At 37.5% G+C, this 5,784-nt stretch overlaps 2 pseudogenes; both read left to right on the forward strand.

Moving 5' to 3' along the window:
• The first annotated feature begins 862 nt into the window (after positions 1–862).
• Positions 863–2,848, forward strand: LOC113185552 (trifunctional enzyme subunit alpha, mitochondrial pseudogene; annotated as a pseudogene).
• Positions 2,849–3,447: 599 nt separating this feature from the next.
• LOC144249004 (trifunctional enzyme subunit alpha, mitochondrial pseudogene) lies at positions 3,448–5,036 on the forward strand (annotated as a pseudogene).
• The last annotated feature ends 748 nt before the right edge of the window (positions 5,037–5,784 follow it).

A 5,784-nucleotide genomic window follows, 5' to 3' on the forward strand; every position in this document is an offset into this window, starting at 1 on the left:
ATCCCAACCTGTTCTGTTCTTATTTCCCATATGACCAACACAGTGTTTTGACAACACTGATGCTACACTATTGTAAACATTATTTACACACACAAACTAACACAAAATAATTTTAACACAAAAAATTATTTCTTAAAAATCTGAGTTGAGAGACATAGAACAGTGGTATTGAGGTTGGGGTGGGTAAGGAGAATGGTATATGAGAAAAGATTGTTTAATAGGAACAAAGTCACAGCCAGATAGGAAAAATTAGTTCTTGTGTTCTATTACACAGAAATGTGCTTATAGTTAACACTATCATGTTGTATAATTCAAAATGGTTAAAAAACAATAAGCAGGGAGGATCTTGAATGTTCTCATCACAAAGAAATGAAAAATCTTTGAGGTAATAACATAAATATCTTGAGTTGATCAACACATAATGTATGAATATACTGAAATAACATACTCTACCCTATAAAGAAAAGATATAGTTATTATCTGTCCAAAAAATTGGAAATACTAAAAAATTAATCTTTAATGATCTCTATCAAGCTATTCTTATCTATTTTATGGATTTTAAATACTATCAGAAAAGATCACACTAATTATTTTCCTAAACTCCAGCAGGACCCTGAGAAAGTTCATTTTATTTACTTATCACACAATTAATGATTGAGGTTTCAGTGAGTTCCAGCACTGTTTTAGATGCAAGGAGTATAGCAGGAAATGAGAAAGACTACATAAAGGCCAGATCTGCCTTTACAGAGCTTATATTTAAGGGATAATAGAAAATATATGCTAAATAAACATTAAGATTTTGTCCTTTATTCAAATACTAATCAGTGCTAAGAAAAGAAAAAGACTACAGAGTTAGAAGCTAATGCGTCACCAGGGCATCAATGAAGGTGAGTAGGCTGGGAAGAATTATATGAGGCAATGACATTTGAATTAATATATAATTGATGAGAAAAAAACCAGAATAGAAAGAATATCAAGTGACAGACAAAACCCTTAGACTAGAATATTCAAGTATATAAAAAGGCCCATGAAGTTAGAGTTTAGTGTGCAAATTAGAAAGTGGTAGGAAAAGTCAGATTTAGACAGGTTGTCTATACACTGGGGTTTGTAGACTTTTGCAAGAAATTTGAATTTTATATAGAATTTAATGTGAAGTTATTACTGATATAAAAGCAATATGATCTACTCATTTAAAATAAAAATATGGCTTCACTAATTAATTCTAATATATTTAATGACGAAATAATGCCAACCATTTATAATCTTTCAAAAAGAAAAGAACACTTCCCAATCCATTCTATTACCCTTATACCAAAATTGAAAACATTCTTTTTCTTGTACACATTCCTTGTAAACATAGAAAAAATCCTTAATATTAGAAAGATACATCCAGTAATATCTTACCAGTAGCAGGAGGCATACAAATATTGCCCCAAATGCCAGTAACATATAAAAAGCATTATACTGTTGATTATTATATGTAATACCTAATGACCAAATGGATTGATCCAGGAATACAAGGTTTATTTAATGTATAAAAATTAGATAATGCAATCATATACTATGTTAGTTAAAAAGAGGACAAAAGCACCTTAATTAATGGAGAAAAGTATTTGGCAAATTCTAGAAACCAATCATAATTATTAAAATTCAACAAATCAGAAATAGAAGAAAAGAGAAGCACTCTCAATTTTCATCTTCTCTAGCTCAAGGTTGTAGCCTTCTGGGCAACTGGCAGCCTCACCTTCTACACTACCTGAAGGAACTTTCTGTTCCCAGAGTTATATTTGCCTCAATTTTACAGGGTATTCTGCTTTGCAGATCAGGTCTGTAATAACTATTGAGTCAAAGGGGATGTGACAGTTATTCAAATTAATTCATTCAATTTAAAGGTAAATTTACTGAATAAAGAACCACTATACGAATTTGCAGACGTAATGAACAAAATCTGGACCACTGACTAAATCAGAAGTGTCATCCTTATCTTATCAGAGCCAGGTTGCTTTGTTTACAGCTGAAATCAACATGTTAGCAGTCTATAAGGCCCCTCAGGAAGTAACATAAATACACAGGGAGGACAGAGAATGCTGGAGAAACTTGGGCTAGGGACGTGGCTCAATGGTAGATTGCTTGCCTGGCATACATGATGCCCTGGGTTTGATCCCCATACCATGATTGTAAGAAAGAGAGAGAGAGGGAAAGAAAGAGAGAGGGGGAGAGAGAGAGAGAGAGACAGAGACAGAGACAGAGACAGAGAGGGGGGGGCACAGATAGACAGACTTGCAAAGTTCACAAAGTTTCCTGTGCTGTCATCAGTGGATTGTGCTTAGAAGGAAGTCTTGAACTTGCCATTTTATGCCACTACAGAACAGCAACAAAAGATATAAAAATAATATTAGTTGTCATGAAGCATTAGTAAATACCTTACCAGCAGCAGAAGGCACACAAATGTTATCCAAAATATCAGTTGTGCCCACTGCTTTTGACATGATGCTCATTATTAGAAACATTAGTACAAAGAAAATGGAACTGGTTGACCAATTGGTGGAATCCCCAAGACCAAGATGAAAATCTCCAGAGTCACAAATATTTGGATACTTAGAAAAAGCTACAGTTAGTTTTCCAAAGGACTAGCAGATAAGATCTCTCTAAAGACATAAAATATTGATGAAAAAATTGACATCATACACCATGAATATTCCATTTGTCAGGAAACAAAAAGGTGGAAGAAAAAGTGTGAAAGCAGACTGAAGGTCATTATCCAGCACCTCTGAAAATAAAGTATGTGATAAAGACTAGATCCAATCAAGGGAATGATGCTGGTTATCTCATCAATTCTCAAATTTGAAGAGCTTGCAATGACCAAAGATTAAAGGCCTTTATAGGACTATCATTGTATTAGTCAGGATTCTCTAGAGGAACAGAATCAACAGGAAGTATAATTATAAAAGGGGTTTTCATTAGGTCAGCTTAAGCAAACAGAATCTGAATAGTCCCTAATAGCCACCTGCAGGCTGGAGAGCTAAAAGAACCAGTTGCTGCACAGTTCAAGAGGCTGAAGCCCTAGAACAAGAGGGATCAAAGGTGCTACCCTAGTCCAAGACCAAAGGTTTCTCAAGAATCACTGTCAAAGTCTGCTTTGGAAGACTAAGAATCAAGAGTTCATATCCTCAGTTGATCGCAGCAGCAATCAAAACCCATTTAAGAAGAATTGAGCTTGCATCTGCTGTTGCTTCCTTGTTCTTCCAACTTTTATTCCATCCAAGCCATCATCCTATTGGACTGTGCTGCCCACACTTAGGGAGGGTCTCCAGTGGGCTATCCCACATGCTAATCATTCCTTGACACACCCTCATTGATACACCCAGAACCTTTTAATCATCAGCATCTCTTAACCCAACCAAGTTGACAAATCAAATTAACCATTACAATCATAGTTAGGTCTTGTTCAAGAAAAATAAATTTGGATCTCTGTAGAAGAACATTAAGCACCTAGCTACTCTTGGTGGAGGGCAGACAGGGAGGTAGCATCACCTGAATAAAGGACTGAAGACTGCATTTAAAAGATGCTACAGGCTGGGAAGGGCCAAGAATAGCAAGTATTCAAAAATATTGTCTGATAAAATAAATAAGGAAGTTCTAATATTATTAGAAAGAAATTCTATTTTCAGCAACTTGGCTAGGCAACTTAATTACCAGAGTTTTGAAAAGGCCAACATGGTGATTGAAGATATTTTTGAGGACCTTAGTCTTAAGCACAGAGTACTAAAGGAAGTAACAGTAGGGATCCCAGATCACTGTTTTTCTAATCAAATTGCTGCCAAAATTGCTGCTGTTGGCAAAAGACTTGAGAGAGTGACTGTATTACTTCTCTCCTATGGACAAGACACAGCTGTTTGAGATCATAAGTAAAAAGACATCCAAGGATACAATTGCTTCAGGTGTAACAGGTAGAGGAAGATCATCACTATGGTTAAAGATGGACCTGGTTTCTATACCACCAAGTGCCTTGCACCCATGATGTCTGAAGTCATATGAATCCTCCAGAAAGCTAGATTCCCTGAGGGAATCTTTGGCTTTTCTATGGGTGCTGCTACACTGGCAAATGAAGTTACAGTGGATGTAGCCAAACATGTGGCAGAAGATCTAGGCAAGACCTATAGAGAGCATTTAGGAGGTAGAAGCCTAGAACTGCTGAAACAGATGCTGTTCAAGGGTCTGGAAAGGGTTTTTACTTTGATCAGAAATGTTATGGTTTGCATGTAAGGTTTCCCCCCAAAAGCTCACATGTGAGACAATGCAAGAAGGTTCAGAGGAGAAACAATTGGGTTTTGAGAATTTTAAACCAATCAGTGAATTAATCCCCTGATAGGAATTAACTGAGTGCTAACTAAAGTGGTAGATTATAGCTGAGGAGGTGGGAATTGGGATGTGGCATTGGGGAATATATTTGTATCTGGCAAGTAGAAGGAGACCTCTCTCTGCTTTCTGATCACCACGTGAGCTGCTTCCCTCTGCCAAACACTCCGCCATGATGTTCAGCCTCACCTTGGGTCCCAAGGAATGGAGCCTGCTGTCTATGGATGGAGACCTCTGAAACTGAGACACTAAATAAACCTTTTCTCCTCTACAAATGCACTGATTGGGCCTTTTAGTCACAGCAGTGAAAAAGCTGACTAAACCAAGAAGCATTCAAAGAATAAGCTTTGAATTCAGACATAGTCAGTATTTTGGTAAATCTGAGGTTTTCTCCTAAGTCTAAGGTTTCCTCTGACAAAGAGATACATCACCACCCAGTAAAAAGATTTGTGAATGTAAGCATCTTGGCTGCAAGTGCCACAGGAGACACTGGAACAGTCTTTGCTCTTGGCTTCTCCACTTGCTTTGGAGAGCACTTCTGCTTTGTGAATCTGTATAATACTAAGAAGGTAATAGACTGGCTCAAATAGTATTAGGCTGCCTATGGGAAACAGTTCACCCCAAATCAGTTACTCATTGACCAGGCTAACAACCCTAACAAGAAGTTCTACCATTGAGAAAGGCCTCATAAACTGCACAGTCAACATATTATCATGTTTGTATCAGCTTTTCATCACTGGGACAAATACCTATCAAAACCAACTTAAATGAAGAAAGATTCATTTTGGATCTCTATGTTAGAGGTTTCTGCTGGGCCATTAATTTTGGTTTGAGGCAAGACAAGATTATCAAGATAGAAGGGTGTGCTAACCTCATGGCAGCTAAGCACCAGAGAAAGAGAGGAAAAGGACCAGGGACAAGCCACTTCCAAGGCAGACCCCCAATAAACTTCCTCCAACTAGGCTCTACTTCCTAGAGTTTCCACCATCTCCCAATAATGCTATCAAATTATTCATTCATCAGTGGATTACTGATGAGGTCAGAGTCCTTATAATCCAATCACTTCCCAGAAGACCTGTCTCTGAACATTGCTGCACTGGGAACCAAGCCTTCAAAACATGAGCATTTGGAGGACATTCAAGATCCTAACAATAACATTCTAGCAGCCAGCATTGCTGTTATTTCAATAGTGCTATCTAAATTTATCAGAGTAACTGGAGGAAAAAAAAAAAACTATGGCATTGGGTTTGCCTTCTACTATGAAGCTGCTTCCCTCTGCCAAACACTCCGTCATGATGTTCAGCCTCACCTTGAGTCCCAAGGAATAGAGCCTGCTGTCTCCTTATGAAGTCTAACTGGAAATTAGAGTTTTTGCTTCATGGTGGAAGGTAGAGCACACTGGTCTCATTTTATAAGGCCCAAAGT

Source organism: Urocitellus parryii, chromosome 8 (assembly GCF_045843805.1).
Source record: "Urocitellus parryii isolate mUroPar1 chromosome 8, mUroPar1.hap1, whole genome shotgun sequence".
NCBI classification, from domain to species: Eukaryota; Metazoa; Chordata; class Mammalia; order Rodentia; family Sciuridae; genus Urocitellus; species Urocitellus parryii.